The sequence below is a fragment of the Sturnus vulgaris genome, chromosome 7, assembly GCF_052056855.1.
Source record: "Sturnus vulgaris isolate bStuVul1 chromosome 7, bStuVul1.hap1, whole genome shotgun sequence".
NCBI classification, from domain to species: Eukaryota; Metazoa; Chordata; class Aves; order Passeriformes; family Sturnidae; genus Sturnus; species Sturnus vulgaris.
Genome location: NC_142249.1, coordinates 29547026 through 29567580, shown reverse-complemented (window position 1 = coordinate 29567580; position 20555 = coordinate 29547026). Strand labels below are relative to the sequence as shown.

Genomic DNA, 20555 nt, shown 5'->3' with positions numbered 1-20555 from the left:
ACCCCATCCTTCTTTACACGGCAGAAGCAGCTCCAGCCAGGCAGAATGAAAGACTGATTGTTACTGACATGGTGGGGGACAGTCTGTGGATGTGAAAAACATACTCCGTTTGTGCACGATTTTTGACCTCCTCACAAAACCACAAGCTGCTGCTTGGCAACGAGCATTACATTTTCACTGACATTTTGTGCCAGCCCTTTAACCCGCTCCTAAGAAGCCTCAAGCTTATCTTGCATGAAATGCTCCCCAAAGTACTAGGAAAATGTTTAGCCCCATTGTACAAACTGTGTCTCTGCCCAGCATGCTCATCGGCTGAATTGGGGCATTTGCTTCCCGTTCTTTCCAGAAGTTTGGTCATGCTGTGTCTGAACCACCAGACTGAGTGTTATGTAGCCTGGGGAAACCAGCAAGAACTGAACCAAAAAAGAAAAAAAAATGGGAAAAAAAGTCAAGAACTGTAAGCTGGTTTGTTGAGCACAACTCCCTGTACTTTAGGTGATGCTAGCACAACAGATGGAAACTTCAGAGTGTCAGAAGGCAGCAAGTTTAATTTCTGCAGAATTGTTTCTGCTGCTCATGAAAACACTCCTCTTTCTACTGTCATGGCAGGTCCCATGCTCCAGCCATGCAAGTACATAATGAAAACCTTCCAAGAGTCAAGCACTCAGTCTCTCTTCCCCTCCACCTGCCCTGATAACCAAAGCAAGAAGACAACTCATGCCTTGACAAGATTATAAACTTAACCAGCTCATGATTCAAACCTTTAAAACAACATATATCATTTCCTGGAAAAGACTAAACACTCCCAAAGATGCACAGAGCTACAGGCAAGTGCAAAAGACTTGGGCTGATTTTCATGTGGTTTTGGCAAGAGTACTGACACAGTCTTCCTCAGATGGGAGCAAGAATAAGCGTGTTTGCTGTAGATCTGACTGGGAAAAGTGAAGCACAAATGTTTTTATCTATTGTCTGAATACAAAGCAGCATGTGGTAATACACTAATAAGGTCTGATGATAATCATCTTACAATTTATATAGTTGTTTATTTTGAAGAAGCCAAGAGAAGGATCCATACCCTACGCTGACAAATGCCGTCATGGCTCTAGTTTAGTCACTGGAAGGAGGCTGATTTATACAACCATCTCCATACACACTGGCAACACTGGTGGCCTGACAGCACAAACCAGTAATGCTGAGACAGTCAGAAGTGTGGCTACTTCAGGGGTAGCTGGATGGGAAGAAAAAAAGAAACATTGATCCAAGGGTGTCACTGAGGCTGAGCCTCCTCAGAAAGAAAAGTATTTTCTTTAGGAGGCAGAATAAACTGCATAAAACCCCACTTACCTGTCTAGACATGGAGATGGAGTGGAAGGGCTGAGCTATCCCCTTGGAGCAGCCAAGTAACATAAAAACACCAAATTCAGCTTAGTTTGTATGACTGACCCACAAAATGTAGGTAGTGTATCTAATCCCCACTCTCATTACAAAACTTGCCCTGAATGCAAGTGGGTCTGAGCACAGTTTCTGAGCAGAGCTGTGGCCACATAAGACAAGAATAAAAACTAAAATGGACCCCAGATAGTTGATATTCGATGTGCTGGCATGCCTTTCCCTGGTTCCTGCTCTGCTGTCCTGGAGGGCGAGGCCTTCACAGAATGTCAGCAAGCTCAGAACTGAGCCCTGGGTTTGTAGGGGAGGTTACTGCAATTAAAGACACCGGCTCCCTGACTGAGAAGACCAGCATGACAGTGATTTACAGTCTCCATGGCAACCTGCAACACAAATTGCTTAATTCTGTTATGAAACCTCCAGAAAAAGCTACAGCAGGGCCTGTGTGGGAACTACCAAGCTCCCTCCTCCTCTGCTGCAGCTCTCCAAAGCAGACAACTTCAGGGAGCCTGTGCCCACTTCAGCAATAGGCTATGATTTAGCACATACTAATACATAAGCATGGATGCTGATGACTCCATCAGCCCATGGCCAAGGCAATTTTCCTATCATCAGCTTGTTTTGGTCCCTGGCTCTTCACCCATGGCCTGCCAGAGCTCTGCATACCTGAGGATGCCAATCTCACCTGAGGAAGGCTATCAGCCACCGAGGCTGCCAGCTACTCCTACGGTTGCAATTAAGAACTCTACCCACAGCTCACTTGATTACACCCTCTTACCCAGCCACTTTGTAAGCATTAGCAGCTCCATGCAGTGCCTGCAGGGCTGAAACTCTGCAAAATCTGAACACTTCCCTCTCTGTTCCTCTTGCAGACTGCTGGCTGCAGCCACACAACCACCATGACACACCCAGAGACGCTAGCCAGGTACCAAAATAGTTCAGCCCAATGTGTGTAGGCAATCCCTTGGGCTGGGAACTACGAAGAATCCTTGAAAGACAGGACATGCCCTTTTAGGAGGCTGCTGCTTCCCTTGAGTCATGCTGATCAGGACTGAATGAACTTCAGGAATTTCTCCCTCAAGTAGGTATGACCATGTCTCAAGACATCAAGAGCCAAAGGACTCACAGGTGTATGAAAAAACACTGCCAATTATTACTAAATATAATTAACTCGTAGCCAAGTTTTCTCCAGTCTGTCAGATTTCCTTCCCAGTCAATGCCTCCAAAAGGACACACTGAACAAAAGCTGGACCACGTTCCAGTCTTCAGTGGGAAGTTAGCACAGAACAGATCTGTATGTGGGAAGCCAGAGTCTGATGCCCCTTGCACTTCAGGCATTAAGTTTTTCAAAACACAAATGAAATTTCAAGTCTGAGGTTTTCTAAGAAGATGGATTCTAACAGGTGCTCCCAACTCCCATCAGCTTCCGGATCTGATGGAGCTCAGCACCTGGTAGGACCTGCACAGGAAATTACAGGCATTTCCTTTTGGAGCAGTGATCAAAGCACTGTCAGATTGCTACCAAAAGGGAGAAAAAAAAAGAGAAAGCCTTAAACCAACTGTAATTTAAAAATAAAATCCTCTACCAAGCAATCAAGAGCTGCAATTGGCTGGGCTTTGAATATGGGGGGGGTGTAACTGTGGGTCCTGGAAGTGGCCTCATCAATTCTCCTGTGCAAAAAGACACTGTACCCTGAGTATTGTGCTCCTTGAGCTGCTCACTGTCTTCCTGTGCCAGCCAGACCTTTTCTCCCTTTCAACCCAAAATTGCATCACCTCCCTCACCACACAGATGCTGCTCAGATTTGAGAAAGAAAACACACCGGGGAGTAATGAAGCACTCGAGATTCACACAAAAGGCAGCTAAAGGCAGTAGCTGCTTGATTCTTGGTAGTTATTTCAGGAAACACAGAATTACAGCCTGAACAAATAATAATAATAATAATAAAAAGCCACGTCACTGAGAATGGCTTCGGTAGTAGGTGGCCCCCCCACCTTCCCCCTCTGTGAGTCCCTAAGTGATGTAAGGAGAACCCCCTGCTATAGAACTGAGCTTTCCCATGGCCAGGCTGGGTTCAGGGACTCACTTGCTTTTACTGGGGAGCATGTGCTTGTCAGTGTCCCCATCTGTATGTAAGAGCATCACAGCATGAGTCAATCACACTGACAAATGTCATCCAAAACCAACTCTGCTTCCCTCTCCCAACTCCTCCTCCACCTCCCACAACAACTCCATTAATCTTCAGCCTGTTTCCCTCAGTGATGTAGTGCCCTTTTCAAAATACGTAGGAAGAGTTCTATCACTGACAAACCAACAATCCGGTGCAGAAGACAGATTTTTATTTTTTTTTGTTATTATTAAAAACAACACTTCAGTCAGATTTGGGTCATTTGTAGTTACAGCTCTGCCACTAACAGTTCTGTAGAAGAATCCAGCTATGTGACCAGAAAGCAGCTACACAAGATCCATTCTTTTATCTCTAAGGCCTCAAATAAAACTGTATGGTTGCCAGTTTAGGGGTGTCTACTGGAGGCTGATCCAAGCCTTTTGCCAAGGTATGAAATGAGAGCATCCTACTCAGTAACTGGAGCCTGGCTAAGCTACTCTTGCTTCCATTACTTTTTGTGTATTTAAATCCACCATCTCTTTCCTTACTCGTTTATTTCCAAAGCTCTCAAGAGACATCAGGGAATGACAGATTCCTGTATTACTCTTGCAAATTCTTTGCTAGTGAGACCAGGAAGGCCTCTCCTATGTTATCATGGAACCAATGAAGCTGACCTAAACATACTGTAGCAAAAAAGCAGATTGCCAAGATGTTCCCCTGCCCTGCCCAGGCAGAGATAACACAGCAAGAACAAATTTAGTGGAGGAAGCAGCTTCGAATTCCAATAGCTGCCCTTCCTGCTCACACAATCCCTGGAAATGGGCAGCTTCCCTCCTAAACATCTCAGCCTGCTGACACACCAATAGAAAAGACCCCAAATTCACTGCCCTGGGTGGTTTTGCTGCTCTTAATACTGCTCAGTGAGGTTTCTGAAGTACTAGCCCAGTGCTTCAGCAATGCCCTGTTTGCAGCCCAGATGTTCTTCTGCCGGCATGCAGCCCTGATGCTTGCAATGCAGCCAGATGTGCATGACACAGCCAGATGTGCATGGCACAGCCCTCCTAGCCTCACCCAGCATCACCGTGGGCAGGTGGAAGTGGTCCAGGCAACAAATTCCTGTGCTGCAGCCTGGAGCTGTGAGGGGATCCTAAGCAGCACCAAGGACTGCCGAACATGGATCTCCTCACAGCTCCACCCTGCCTTGCCCACATCAGTCCCAAATCCCCTGCCAAAACAAGGGGAGCATCCACCCCTGTACCCAGCTCCTTGATGGGCCACTGCTCTGCAGCCTCATGAGCACCATGCTGTCCACAAATGGCTGAGCCAAGGCACAGACTTCATGGCACCTATGGATGCTGTGGAGATGATTAATGGATAGAAAGGGTACAGGGCCACCTCATTCCAGTCACCCTCCTGCAAATCAATCAATGCATTTGGCTCCAAGTTTGTCTTCCAGTCAGGCTCAATTCAGGATTTAATGCTTTTTACATCTCCAGTGTTGCTACCGGATGTCTTTCGGGTGTAAATGGCTTTTAAAAGACTCCCTTCCCTCCTGGCAAACACACTTTGCATCTCAGACAACTGGTAATAGCATTTCCACTAGGGGATGGGTGAATCCTATCAAGTCCAAGGGACAGAGGAAGGATGATGAGGAGAGTGGGGATCTCCAGGCTATTTCCAAAATCTGTCCTCTACCTGCAAATCTTTTCCAAAACTTGACTCATGTCTATGTCCTTCCTAAGCAAAAAGACTATTGTTATACATATCCTATGGAAAAAAAGAGACTTTGCCTGTTCACTTTGCATCACAGTGTTCCCTGAAATTATCTGTGAGCTATGGGGCAGAACCAATATTTCTGCAATTTCTACACCCAAGGCACAAGGCAGGCTTGTAGGGCTCTCTATAAATTTTCCCAGGGTCTTGGACCAAGGAAGTCCTCCCGGTTCCCCACAACACATCTAATATTCACTTACAGGTACAGAAGGACAGAAAATGCTGGTCTGTAATGCTGGAGATTTAGTAGACCTTGACCAGCATGGACTTCATAAGATGAAGGAACAGCTATCTCCTAAATTTACCCAAATAGGCACATGGCCTGTTTTACTTAGAATTTAATGACGCTAAATCCCAGAACTGTGTGGAAGGCTATTCCAGGCATTTCCCAGGTCCATGTCATTACTCTGTCACTTGGAAGACTCCAAGATGTCATCATTGGGCCAGGACCCGTAACAGTAATTTTTTCCAGGCTCATTACAGTGTCTGCCAAGAGCATAAGCCTCTTATTTACGTACAGCATGCTGGGGAGGTGACTCCATACTTGGCAAATCCAACTGCTTGTCTCAAAGAGGAGGGTGGGCAGAACTCGGGGCTGGGTACAGGGATGAGGAGTGGGATGAGGGGAGGATGCACAAGCTCCTCCTCTGCCTCACACATGGTTGATGCAGAGTTTTGCAAAGCCACAGCATTCCACTGAATCTGCCTGAGGACAGGGTGCACATACACTGCCAGCATCCCAGCCGTGTGCCAGGCCAGACCTACTGCCTATTCCTAGCCCCTCTCTTTGGCACACTCTTGGCTGTCAGCTCTTTCCCTGCTCCTTCTGCTCTGTGCCAGCCTGGTGGCAAACACACACCTTGACACTCAAACCAGTGGGCAACTGGCCAAAGCATCCCTGAGGAACAGAGTTTACCCTGGCATGACTCAAGTCCACTCTCCTATCAAGTGCCTTCACCCTCCCAGCACTGGAGAGAAGCATCCCATGAAAATATCCCCTTGGAAGAGAGGTACCAGGACCCCAGCTGGATATCTGCTCAGTACCTGCACTTTGGTGTTGAATGCCCAAGTTACATCTCGGGTGTCATGAGTGGATGAATCCATAGAGCAGCAGCTGAAAATCAACACATCTTTGAAAGCACCCTGTAAGTCAGCTGACCCAACTTTAGACCCCTGTGGCCACCCCTCAACCCCAGTTTCAGCAGAGATCTGCATCAAGATACCCTAATTCTGGTTCCTTCTACGCTCAGCCTAAGTTCTCTGCCTCAACTCTTAAGTCATTCAACTTGCAGCCGTGTGGGAGGGTATATATGTACATTCATTAACACTTCCATTATGCCCTGTGGTTTGGCAGGTGGTGCTGCATTATGGATTTAAACTGTGCCAGCAAACGAATCTACAGCACTTCACTGGATTAGCATGCTATGGGAAATCATACCTCAAAAATGTTTTGCACTCTCGTGAAGCAGCTCCGATGAACGAGGCAACAGCAGGGCTCCAACCACCACTACACTGTGCAATCACATCAGAAATTCACCCACAACTTCAGGGAAAGAGAACCACCCCCAAAACTCAATTACCACTGCATGGAGGGGAAAAAAAAAAAAAAGAAAAAGAAAAGAAGAAAGCAACAGCAGAGAGGCACACCCACTTCTGCCACAAAGCATCTTTCACACATACCAAACAATAACATCTGCTTTTGCCCTATAAACTGTTTTCACATGAGAGAAACACATCACACTTGTTTTCAGAAGTCAGCTTTCAAGGTACTCAGCATTCCATGCCCAATGTGATGCCTCCTTCTGTCTCATCATCAGGCTGACACTGACAGATTTGCAGAAATTGCAGAGTCAGATTTCCTGAGAGCATGCTGTCCCAGAGGGATGAGAAGATGTGCTGGGCTACAGAGCAGTACAGGCAGTGAACACACCACTGAGTCCTGGAAAAGGGGCAGGTTTGCCCCTTTCATGTGACAAGAGGATAAAGCATCAGTTAAACACTGGTATCACCACACTGCTTGTCATTTTCTGGGGCTGGACCACACTCACCTTTCCTTACTATGAGTGGTACTACGGTGCCACTATACACTGCAGTTGTACCTGAGTGGTAAAGAGCTCCTACAAGGCCTACAACAGCACTTGTGCATTGCCTGAGAAGTGGGAAGGGTCACTTCACAGGTCAGACCACGCATGAACCAAATACAGCAAAGTAACTGGACAAAGTTTCTGAGTCGAGACTATTGAGATAAATCAAGAGCTATCTTCAAAGAAGAATCCTGGTGCTTGATGAGCTCTTCCAGATCATTGCTTTGGTTCAATTACTCTGCTCTCCTTCTCCTGTTTGAAACTCAGAAGTATCTGAGCAAGGAAATATGTTTAATCTCCTACGGACCTCGGCTGAGAAATTCCAAAGAAATGTTGAGGTTCTGCCGTAAGACCCATCTTTAACTTCCATCCACCACACAGCTCTGAAGTACAGCTACTGTGCTGCAAAGTTGTAACCAAGTCAAGACACCAAAGACTCTGCTCAAAAGCATTTTGTTGTTCTAGCCTTAGGGTAGATGTCATATGCCATTCCTATACATGTACAGTGACATTACTTCTAAACACCAAGCAAAGTTATTATGGATGAACCTTAGTTTTGGCAATCCAGGTAAATCTCTCATTTGTATCACATTTTACATACCAGACTCACAGAAACAGCAAAAAAATTATATTTGACCCTTCTTTGTACTGCAGGGTTCTCTGCAAGGGACATAGACTTTCACATGGATTTATCCTCTTATGCTTCAGCACCTTCAATGACACTTCAGACTTAAAAGTTTAAATAAAACACTGCTATAGAGATTGTTTTTTTATATCGACCTAGTGAGTATAATACAACATGGGATGATTTAACCTGATGGTATCTTGACACATCTCTGCATATAAACATATCTCTATTAAAAGCATAGATAGAGACAGCATGGATGGCAGCCACTGGAAAAAAATAAAATAAATAAAGCCCCAAAGCATTAAGGCCTTGTAAGGGACAAGATTACTTTCATCCTGCCACAGCATGTTTCAATTTAACCACTGCATCTCTCAGCACTTTTGGTTCATATTCCTTTACCACACAGAGACACAAGTTTGGTATACGCCCAGCCTTAGGAAGGGGAAATGGTATTTTGGGTCACCAGTTCCACCCACCCCTCCACTCAACAAGGCTTTTGAAGTGCACCAGTCCCAAAGAGAAGCCAGAATACATTGGCCTGGGGTTAGGAGGGCTTGGAGAGCCTGAGGTTGAGAGATATTTAAGGAGTTTTTTGGGACCAAGTGGCTTTGTCAGCAAGTCCCTTACCTCCTGCTGCCCACGAGGACACCCTGCCCAGGGCTGCTGGCATGTCTGCCCCAATCATGGACACTGGCAGGCATTTCCTTTGTCCTTTTGTCGTTGCCTTGAAGGTGGCAGACCTCCAATCACTGCCCAAGTTCAGCAGTTCTTCACTGCTCTGGCTGAGACAACTCCTCTTTGTTCCTTCTCACCCCACAGCCATGCCAGTTCATCCTCATGAGCCCACAGGAACTGCAGCTCCTGTTACTTTGCTCTATTCTTTTACCCCAAACCAGAGAACTGCTCCCAGTGTTTTGTGCAGTAGAAGGATTTATTCTTATGCTGCACAAAACCAGATGCTTTGACACAGGATATGCCCGAAAACACAATTTTTCTGCTTTGCTTTGACAGCCTAGCATTTATTTCCATATTTTGGTGAGGTTGGTATGTAAACAACAGAGAGTAACTTGCTGTGCTCAGGAGACCTTAAAATAAGAGTCCTATTTTTCTGTCCTCCTGGATCCAGCAAGTCATCCTCCTGAGGTTCAAAGAGTTTCTGGAACTCATAATTTAAAAATCCACTGAATAAAAGTGGGGCTGCTGGAGATCTTTACCAATAGAAAAGTAGATTGAAACTGTTCTGTTATTTAATAATTCAAATCCCAGTTGCCTAATTAAACAGGGTTGCTACATTGCAAAAAGAATAAGGAATTATATATTCTCTTAGCTGACTTGGCCGAATCACATGAAAGCCTTCTCATGCTCCACAGGCATTTGGTCCAAGTAAAACTTTTGAAAACAGACTTAATACTCCACAAGTAAATCTCATGTAACAAAGCCCTTGCTGCTCACAGGACTAGGGTGATGCAGCAGCTTGTCAGCATCTTTGTGCTTCATGGAGCTATTCTGCAGGATGCACAGAGGAAGCGATGCCCAGCAGAGCATCTTAACAGAGCATTCAGCATCTCTTCAGACCTGCCCAAACCTCAATAAAAGCAAATGGTCTGCACACAGTCCCTCATGCCTGACATATTCCCTGTTTGCAGATTAGATCTGAAAGCATCCACAGCACGTGGAGGAAACAGAAATCTCTCTCAAAGTGCTCTGCCCTTGAGCTACAGAATATTTTCTTAGGGAAGTGCTGCAAGTCCACCTCATCACTACAGCTGATCACAACCTCTGGATGCTCTAATTCCAGGCTATGATCCTTCCCCAGCTGTCACCAAGGTCTCTTCAGGTGGCAGTGAAGTGCATAGAGTGGGCTCAGGCAATACCCGCCTTGTTCTCCAAGGGCAGCTGTGTCAGATGCAGGCAGGCACCTTAACAGCGAAATCATGCACTATTCTGAGAGCTACAACGCAGTGTTTGACCTTGCACTGTTGCACAAAAACAATTCACAACAGCTGAGGGTTTTTCCAGAGCACTGGGGCATGTCTCCTCATGTTCCAAGGTTAGTTAGGGATTCTTGTCCCTACGAAACACCAGCAGCCACCAAACCAGCCTCAGGCTGCAACTGCAGCTCAGCACAAGCACTACTGAGCCAAAGGGATTCCTTCAGTGATCTCCCCCCTCCCAGTTCATCACCCTGCAGCACAAGCTCTGTGAATGCCCTTCATGACGCTTTCTGAGATTGAGTACTTGGTACTGAATAACTTCTTCCAAAGAGTTCTCCTTTATAGGCATATGTTCCCCACCCAGCAAGTGTTGCACTGAGGCTGGTGACCAATACTTCCAGAGAAAATATTACACAAGAAATTAGCTACATATTTTCTGAAGATCACAATCTCTACTAAACTGCCAGCTGTCTATGCAGACCACTCAAGAGCTATCTGGGTATGCTAAGTACAGATGACAGACCTGATAACAGTGTCTGGATGTGTCCAAGAGATTAAATTCCATCTTCATCCTGTTGCTTTTGTCATTTGGTACCCCTTCAGAGTGCATTTTTCAACAACCAACTGGTAAAGAGCTTGTGTCACAGGATCACAAGTTTACAGGAAAAAAAACCCCTTTAAATGTTTTTTTGGAGTTACCAGGTACCTGAAGACATGCTACAGTGGGTGTTTCAGTAGTTCTTTAAGTGGGAAGGCCAGTTCAAGAGGAAAGTGGCTGTGATTCCCACTACACTGATGTCCATTAACATCCTTTTAATGTTGAATGGGTGGGTCTTTGTTCCAGCTATTGCCTATCAGGCTCACCATAAGGCTTACTGTTTCCAGCAATGCGAAGAGCAGATCCCTATTCAAATGCTTTTCAACCCTTCTAATATTTGCAAGATGAACAAGTATTTGTTTCCATAAACCAGAGCACGACTTGCACTGGAAAACAGAACAGGCTGCAATAGCACACCACTCAAAACTATACTGAAGGAAGATTAGACACATTCATTTTCATACTGATATGACCAAGTCTTAAAAAAACCACAAACAAAACAAATCACAAGAAAACAAAATTTAAAAATCTAATAAAGCTGAAGATTTCACTTCAATAATTATTTTTTGCTCACTTCAAAACCCCCTCCTTCCAATAAGTGGATTATACAGAGGAACTGCGGAGCCTCTTGCTGTTGCCAAATCTGCATTTTTTGGACACATGGCGCTGTCAGTGTTTGTTCACAGAGTCCCTTTCCATTCTCCATTGTTGGCTCACCCACCAGTGAAATCCTGATCTCAGTCCTTCCTATAGCTGTGACAGGAGCTGAGGCGTACTGGCAAGCAGACGCTTGGAAAGCTGAATTCACTGGCATTCTCAATCAGATTAAATTTCATTAAAGAACTTCTATTTAAATCAAACTCCAACATTTGCACTTCATAATTAAGTGGAAGCCAACTGAATTAGTGTCAAGACATGCCATAAGTGAAAGTATCCGAACCCTGGCATCCCCGTGTCCCTAGCCAGCTCCGAAACGAAAGCTCCAGCAGCTCGTGCCACACAGACCCTGACACATCATCTCCTTGGGACTGCAGTTCCTGCGGAGGAGCAGGAGAAGCCGAGACATGCCAGGCTCTGCCTGCTCCCACTCGGGGTGCAGGTACCATTGCTATGGTGCTGCAGGCATGGCTGGGAGGCACAGCAACATCCCTGCCCTGGCAGCGACCCGGCAGTGGCTTTCCAGTGGCAAAGAAACACTGGGAGCAAGTCAAGCTCTTGCCCGAGCCCACGGAAGTGGGCAGCACTGAGCGCTGCTGGCTTTCCCAAGAGGAATATTTCACTGTAACCCACACACAGTACATGACACGGCCCCGAGCAAGGCACAGCATGACTTACAGCTGACTTCAGCAGGCTTTGGTTTGATCCCTAAATCCTCTAGACACTTCACAAGAATGTTGCTCAACTCCCACTGCCTTCAGCCTCACAAGAGGTAGACATAAATACTTAGTATTAGCATAGCTCCCCATGACTCATTTTTTCTCCTTTTTAAATATAGCATCCTATAAATGTGGATACATTGTGAGCAATAAAACTCACATTGTTACTGTTCATCATGCAACCATAACAAAAGATTCCTCCTGCCAGCTTTGGACAGTTTTCTCCACCAAACCCCAAACGCTGGTGACCCTCACACAGCCGAGATGGAGTAGATGAGGCTCTGCTCCATCAGGGAACCCAGGCAGCACAGGGACTCAGCGCTGTGGCAGGAGATGTGGAGCTGGGCAGAAAGCTCCATCATCAACCCAGCCACTCACATGAACTTTATTAAGAAGAGCAGAGCTGGCTCTAGATACAGAAAGAGCAGGGACTTGCCAGAGAGGAACATAGTTTCAGTAGCTGAGAAGCAGCCTGTGCCAGCCTTGGGGAAGCCACTCACTGAAGAAGTGGAGGTGGAGGCATCTCTAGCTGGGGGATGCTCCCCACTCTTCATCTTCCCCCAGACACACATCACCTCCCTCCCTCCCTCACCACACTTGAATTTTTTTCCTTAGAAAAGCCAAATGCACATTGTCTAGCCAAGCAAATGCCACAAGCTGCTTCAGAAGCACTGAGGAAGAACCAGATGAGTACAGCATGGACCAGAGCTTGTCGATTTTCATGGGAATTGAGACCCAGTTTCAGCACCCTCCTGTCTGTACTACAGCAGACTTTCTTGTGTGATCAATCCCTCATGCTGTGTTTAGCTTTACTGAATACTTCATTTCCCTAGCTGTACAAATGAGATAAATACAGGTCCCTATTTCACAGGTATGTTGCAAAATAAACAGACTTTGCATTACAAGTGTTACAGGAATGCTTTAAAACTTGCACAAGTATCAAGACTAATCCATCACTGCTCAAAAAGAACCCTAGGACTGATAGCAAATTAAAATCTTACCTACACAAGCATTAGAGTATGCAAGACTGTTTTCTTAGTTTATCTGTTTCTTCTGATAACCATGTTTGCCCCAGTAACTTAAACTGTTCTAGTCACAAGCTGTTTGAGCTAAGTGCACCAAATCCTGTCTAGAGAAATATATGCTTTGCTCTGTCTACAACAACAGCTGAGACATCAGTCATCCTCTCAGCTGAAAATGCAAGCCCATATCCATCTTCCTGTCAGGTGACTGAAAAATACATTTTTACCTCTTGGACCTCTCTAATAAGACTACCCATGAGAATTTATTTACCACAATATTTTTCTAACTGTTTCTCCAACATTCTTATTTAATATCTGAGATGAGTGGAGTGGCAGAGCTGCCACTCTCATCCTAGAAACTGGTATTTTAAAGACAAGATAAACAGAAGCCTTTGCTTAAAACTTCCAGGAGTGTGTGCAGCTTAAAAAGCTAATTCCTACTTAAAATAATGACTAAGACTCCGAGGAATCTAACTCCCAAAGTCACAAAGGTAGTTTTGAATATGTTACCCTTTCAGAGTAATTATGCCATCAAAGTTCCAGTGAAAAGCTGATGAGCGTTACTAATATATGCTGATGAGAGAGCCTGAACGTGAAAGACCTTCCTGGTTTATTTACACTCCAGTAAATCAGAAAGCACACCAAGATTTATTTTCACATAGGAGAGTAACAGACCTGACCACAAGGGACATGTAAGGAGGTTAACCCACAGCCCAGGGAGTAGGTTTACTGTAAACTGGCTGCAAGCTGATGCTGTGGTACTTGTTTTCACTGGAGATGATGGAAACTTGGAGCAGCTGTTTGGACTTCAGTGGACTAGCACCAGTCACTACATAAAACAGTGGTCTGGCCCATTACCTGAATCATTACAAGTCACCATTCAGATGCAAAATAGTCCACAGGCAGTCCTCAGTGACATTTACCTCTAGACCAAGAACTAGGCAGATGCAGTCAAGAGCTGGGATGAAGAAAGAACAAATAATTTTTACCACCCTGAATAAAGTTATATATTTGATACAACATTCTTTGAGGAAGCAGACTTTCTCAAAGAGAAGGCAAGGGAGGCATTGTGTTATTTGGTAGAAGGTGAAGGAGTGCCAGGAACTTTTTAAGCTTCTCTATAGTAGCAGAAAGTATAAGAAAGTAGTTAAAGATTTTACTCTTGAGCCTATCAATGTCATACAAATTCCAAGGTTAACAAAATCTAGCCAAAAATTAATATGTAAATTCTACAAGCACTGAACATTTCTGCTGGTCAGTTCTGGTCAGAAGAGAAGTAGCAGGAAGGGGAATCCCATCCAAGACTGTCTCAGATACTTAGATGCCTCCTGAAGTATCTCAGCTATATTTATAAATAACTTCTACTACCCCAATTTAGAAAGAAGGAAAGTAGACTCACTGAGAGGCAGGTTCATTGGTACCTGTAAGAGTTGCTGACCTTGGCCTACCCATCTTTGGCCAGTTTGTGACAGAGAAAGTATTTGGGGGCAGTCTCCCACCCCTTCACCTAGCTCCAGCAATTGGGCTGGTCCCTCAGATGAAACCTATCTGCCTGTGCAACACTAAGCACCACTCACTGGAAAAACAGTGTCTGAAGAGTAAAATTGCAGGAGAGTCAGTAATGAGTACTGTAAGTAGAACAAACTACTTCAAAATATTGTTAACCTCCCCCATGCCTGTCCCTATCCCTTACCTCAATCTTTATTTCAGAAGACATATTTTTGTATAATTATTTCATTATCTAATGGCAAACTAGCTGCCTGTTCCATCTCTGTGCAAGATTTCCATATATATTACTCCTCCACTGACATTTTCTCACATATACTCATGCACAGATGAGCAATTGCTCCACTACATTCTCAAAGAGAGAATAAAAGAGCCATAAATTTAAAAAAAAATAAGTATGCCAAAAAATTCAGCATCTGAAGTTACAGCTGCTCATTTTCCCTCTCTGTTCAGAAAGGGCCAGTCATGGCTTATTGCAGATGTTAGTGAAGTAGATGGTGTTGCTCTAGATTTACTTTGGATACAAACACTCAGGATATGACCCACTGGAGCACTGGAACTTTGTTTCCCCACAGAGAAAAATAGAGCCAGTGACATTCAAGTGGAACAGGAAGGCTATTCTCCCCTCCCCAGTAAGTGTCTTCTCTCAAGCACCCCTATAAGCAACGACAGGAGAAAGCAACAACTCCACCAAGGAGTGGGCTAATGTTCCTCCCATCTGCCAGTCCCACGCTCATTCTGTTTTCACTTGGACCAAATCGTCCCAACCCCTTCTGCTTTATACTTCATTAAACTTGGATGCTTCACACAACAAAAATAATGTCATACATCTTTGAAAGGTCACTTTAAAGGCACATTTCCATATCTTTTAACACCACTTCTCTTCCTCAGCCCTGCCTTAGAAGCCTGAAAATTAATTCCCTATTTTTCACATTGAATTTGTCCCCTAAATCCTAATCTACTTATTTATGACAGTAAAAGCTTATGCAAACACCACCACCATGCAAAAACACTCCCCTCTTCATTCCTGTGGATTCATGTTAATATTCTCCACCTCCAGAGTCTGAAGTACTCCCTGCATTGTGAGCTGCACATTCCCATTCTGAGGTACAATCTCCCCTAACTCCACCTATGCAGGTAAGAGAGGTAAAGGGATGAGCCAGTCATGGAGAAGTTACAATACTGAGGCAAAAGCAGCTCCAAAAAGTGTAGGGGCACTGCACTGAAGGCCCTGCATGGCTCCAAAAGCTGAGCAAATATGAAGCAAGAAGTCACCAGAAGTGACACCTTAGCTGAAGCAGTGACAAACAAACCAGGCAAAACCAAATTATTAAGAGTGGTCAAGCTGAAGTCTGGAGCCTATAACTTTTACAGGGCATACTGATTCATCCTAATGAACTGACTCACCTGGAGCCAGCAGGTCAGTAGGGATGCCAGGCTTGGCAGCTATGGGTAGAGGTTCCTGGCTTGAATCCAGCTACAAAAAGGACTTCACACCCAAGGAAGGAAGATAGAAATGAAAAGGCAGAAATGAATGAAGCTGAACAGTTTTGCACAAGCAGCCTTCCAGAATTAAAAGAAGGGAGTAGAGTTTCTGCTCAAATGTCGTCAGCCCTGAAACACCACTAGGAGCACATGGTGCAGCTAGTTGGCCAGGGAGGTCTGGGGTATGGGACACTGCAGCTAAAGAAGAGCCTAAGAAACCACAGCACAATGTCAACAATAATGAATCATCCCATCCATTTCTCTATATCCACCTGCCTTACATTGCCTTTGCCAGTGACAACACCAGCTCATGTGCAGGACTCATCCTCCTCCTTCCAATCCCCAAACGCCATGTCTCCAGCAGTGCCAAAAAATGTGTGACGAGAATGAAGAAAGTCCTCTCTAACCACCTTCTGATACAATGTCATTCTTTCCTAGTGTTAGCCTCAGTCCCAGGATAAGAAAAAAACATCCAATATGACACATACCACAAGCTCCCCCCATGAACAAGGCAAGTTTAGTTTCTGCAATTCTTAGCACCTCTGCAAAAAAATTTGAGCTTGTGAAAATGCTCACCAAAAACTTCCATAAATAGAACTGCCTCTCACTGTATTTCTGAAAAGTGGTGCTGGGCCAGCTCTGACCCTATTGCAGCTGCTCCAGTTCACGAGTGATGCTGGTGGGGTGTTTGACCCTCTGCAATATGGGTATACACTCTAGCATACTGGAACGGAGAAGCAAAATCAAAGGAAGACAAACAAATTGTTGTAGAACTATAATATGGAGCTAGTCATACTCATTTCCTACATACACTATTATTTTTAAGGAGATGCTGTCAGCTTAGTATTTTCAGACTCAAATATCTAGAAAGAAATCTTACCCCTCTTAGGCAGTCCAAAGCTCTACTACAGAGAGATATTTTTCTTTAAAGCTATTAGTTCATAATTTCCTTGCCACACCCCTTGTTCTCTCTTATCTTTCTCCCGCCTTTCTTAAATTGATAGATCTTGTTTTTGCAAATCTCTTTTAACAGATTCAGAGCAAGAGACCAGTACTTTTCATAAAGAAAAATGACAGTTTTAGGCCTTTGAAATGCATCTCTCTTGTGCAGAAAGAGCCTGAGCTAACCAGATAATTTCAGAGTGAAAATTCAGAAAGCACATCTATAGCTGATATGACTATAAAGTTGATTCACTTTTCTTAGTATCAACTCTTCTATGAACATCAGTTTCCAGGTAAGACACACAAACATTTCCAGTCAATAGCATCCCTTTAAGCCTGCTAACAAAATCCGAACCTAGATGATTTAAGCTACCTGAGGAGTTGGTGGCTTAGATTTTCATATTTTCCATGGCATTACTGGAGGACAGTGCCAGCTGACAGTGCTGAAGGGCTGCTGTTCCCTGTGCTGGGAAAAAGCCTCAAGCCGGGGTCAGGGCTCCCCTGTGCGCTTTGCTCTTCTAAGAAAAGCCCTGCCTCCACTCGGACCGGCCGCTGTGAAGTCCCCAATTGCTGCACGACGTGGTCAGCACGACAGGGAGGGTCACTGGAGCAGAGGAGTGCAGGATGCTTGAGACTGATCCAGCCGAGGTCTAACACTTGCTCCTCAGCTTGCAGCCAGCGTGGCTTTATCTTAGTTTCTCTGCCTAGGATGCAGGGCTTTATACGTTGTTTCTAGGGCTCTTGAGCTATTGATTAAAATAAATAAACAAACAAAAAACCTACAAGTTTTCTCTCTAATCCCCAACAATCCCAATCACAAGGTCTGAAAAATCCTTGTCCTATCTGCGGTTCAGTTTGTTTTCTTAAAGCAGAAAGTAAAAAAGCAAAGTAAAAGTAAAGGAAAACCAGAAGAAAAAAACCCCAAAGCTGTGCCTCCTCCTCTCCTTGTTCCTTTGTAATTGAAGATCGCATCTCTATCCTTCTAAAAGTTATTGACGCTTATGCAAAGTACTCAGTGATCCACGAGCAATTTTAATATAAGAATCCTCGCCATACTCATCACATCCAAACACAGCCGGGGTAGGAAAGTAAAACATTACTGTGGCTTTGAATCTGTAGCGGGGAGGGTAACCCCTGACACCAGCAAAATCCAACAAACCCTCAACTTACAAAGATCTTCCATTACACCGCATAACTCAGCGCACCGCCCGGAGAAGACACGGACCGCACGCCGTTCCGACCATCGCGCCATACATTCCCTTTTCCCGGCGGGGCAGGGACCCCGAGCCCCCCACACCCCCGTACCGTCCGTCCCGCGTCCGGCGCTGCTGCGAGCGGCGGCTCCGCGGCGACAGTCGGCGACAGCGCTTTCTTCCCGACACCGAGCTGAGGCCAGGGAAAGCGGCGGTGCCCGGGGCGCTCGGCTCCCGACAGGGGTGTTCATGCCAGCGTGGGGCGCCGCATTTCAGGAGGAATCGCTGTGGGGAGAGGAAAGAAGCAGAGGGGGAAGCCCCGCCGCGGTCACCGCCTGGTGTCACGGCGGTCCCGCCCCTCCCGCGGGCTTGACACGCGTGGAGCGCCCCAAGTGCGCGGCGCTGTCCCGCGCCCCGCGGGGGACGGGCAGAACACGCCCGGGTTATTGTTCGCTTGGCTATATCCCCCCGCCCCGCTCACAGGCAGCGCTCCCCGCCCGCTCACCCGAGCTGCGGGGCCGCGCCCTCGGCCGGGCAGCGCCGGCGGGCCCCGCGCGCTCTGGCCCAGCGGCCGCGGCAGCGCAGCCCGCGCCGGCCATCCCTTATATCGCCGCGGCGCCTGCTATAAATAGCCCGGCCCCGCCGCCGGGGGCCGGCCCGGGCGCCGCCGGAGGGGGATTCGCGGCGGTGCGGGGACCCGCCGTCACCTGCGGCTCGGCGGCCCGGCCGCGTTTGGCACTCGGGACGCGCGTGGGTGCCGCGGTCCGGCGGGCGCGGCGGCGGCGGCTCCCGGGGGCCCGGCCCGCCGACCCCCGGCGCGGCAATGGGCCCGTCCGCCGCCGCCGCGCGTTAAGGTGGAGCGGGGCGGCAGCGGCGGCACCTTAAACCGCTCGGGCCGGCTGTCCCCGCCCGGCACCCCGGGCCCTGCCGGGCTGTGGCTGAACGGGAGCGGACCGACCCTCCTCCGGCCGCGGGGTTTGTGCAGCCGCCAGCAAACGGGGAGGAGGGGCAGGACAAGGAGGACAGTAAAACAGCCGGTTCTGTGTGTGTGATGGACGGGGCAGCAGCCGCAGGGCACGGGCTGGTGCAAGCGCCGTTCACGCCACATGAACACGGCACACACCGAGCCTTTGAAAGCCAGCTACTATGCACATAAAACCCCCCTTCTCCCTCTCCCCCGTATATATTCATAATTAATACGAGGAAGCCTCATCAACTTTAATCCCAATAAGAAAATTGGTGTTTAATATACCGGAGTTCATCCTATACAGCACTCGGGCACTGTATGCTGTACTATAGTCGGGCATCCTATACTTACACATGGGCAGTGGTTACTTTCCTTACCTCCCATTTGTGCCCTTGGCTGGCACTGGGAGACAGAACCAAAGCAGTGCTTCCTATGCCACCTGCGGGCTCCTTTGCCACCTCACACCTTGAACATGACACCAGCAAAAGCTCTGCTCCCGCACCTACGCACTTACTGACACATGCTGCTCTCACAGAGGATGCTAGCAGTGGCTATGTGAGAATAATCCACGGCAGGAAGGATGTGTCCTACCGCAGGAGCACCGTGGGCACAGCCCTGCAGGGTGCTCATGGACATGCCGAACGCCCACAGCATCACAGGGACTCCATTTAGGCATCTGCTGATTTACCTTGCTGGGTCAGGGCTTACCTCCCCGGTGGTGTGCAAAGCAGAGGTACAGGAACTCAAAATGGCTCTTAAACCCAAGTGAACAGTCCCAGCTCTCCTCCTGTGCTGAATTAGCAGTACATACGCTCCAGTAGTCCCCAGAAAGATCTACCCAGGGAGTCTGGGACAGCGCTGCAGCATGCAGGGGACAAAACAGCCTCCATGCTGTCTTTCCCACGCGTGTAAGAGGCAGAGAGAAAGTATACTGCCATTTTACAAACAAGATATGTGAGTATCTGCCTCAAAATCTGCATTGGTCCAGCAGCATGGAAGAGGTGAGAGGGAGCAGACCAGGAGAAACCCCACAGGCTTTCCAAACCAAACCATGGAACAGCTGTGTTTTGTTCCCGTGAATCAACAGCTGAGTTTGTAAGACATGCATTTGTCAAAAGGAGTCACATGTTTACACCTGAATTTGGTGTGAAACAGCTTCTCTGTTGGTTACAAATTTTCCTTCTAGGACAAAACTGTCTCCTTATCTTCCCAGGGCAGACTGCAGTGCAGTGATGGAGGCAACTGACTGGCTACAAGGAATCTGGTTTGTGCTATCAGCACATCTTGCCACGAGTGAGGGAATAATTGGCAAAGCTGCACACAACAGGTCATTTGTACACCCTCAGAGGTGTGGAAATGCTGTCACTAAACACTGGGGACACAGCCGTCCTGAGACTGGTAGGCCAAAGGTTTCAGGTTTAGATCTTTAAATCTGAGCATCCAACTTTCTATTTGGGCATCTTTAACAAATCACCCTTCAGAGCTGCACATTTCTGCTTCTGTGGAGATCCATTTGCCAACCAAGCCCAGTACTCAGACACCTAAACCTG

At 46.7% G+C, this 20555-nt stretch overlaps 1 protein-coding gene across 6 annotated transcripts in view; it reads right to left on the bottom strand.

Annotated features, from left to right (window-relative positions):
* The window catches only part of MRAS (muscle RAS oncogene homolog), a 38718-nt gene extending 20049 nt beyond the window's left edge, over positions 1 to 18669 (bottom strand). The window contains exons 1-2 of one of the 6 annotated variants that reach the window (XM_088168246.1): positions 18544 to 18669; positions 18151 to 18323 (exon numbers count right to left, since the gene is read on the bottom strand). The gene's annotated coding sequence lies outside the window, so the exon portion shown is untranslated. Of the gene's footprint in view, positions 1 to 16783; positions 16800 to 17218; positions 17620 to 18150; positions 18504 to 18543 lie in introns of those variants that run through there. The other 5 variants (XM_014871718.2, XM_014871717.2, XM_088168247.1 and 2 more) reach the window with 5 other exon arrangements.
* Positions 18670 to 20555: the final 1886 nt, after the last annotated feature.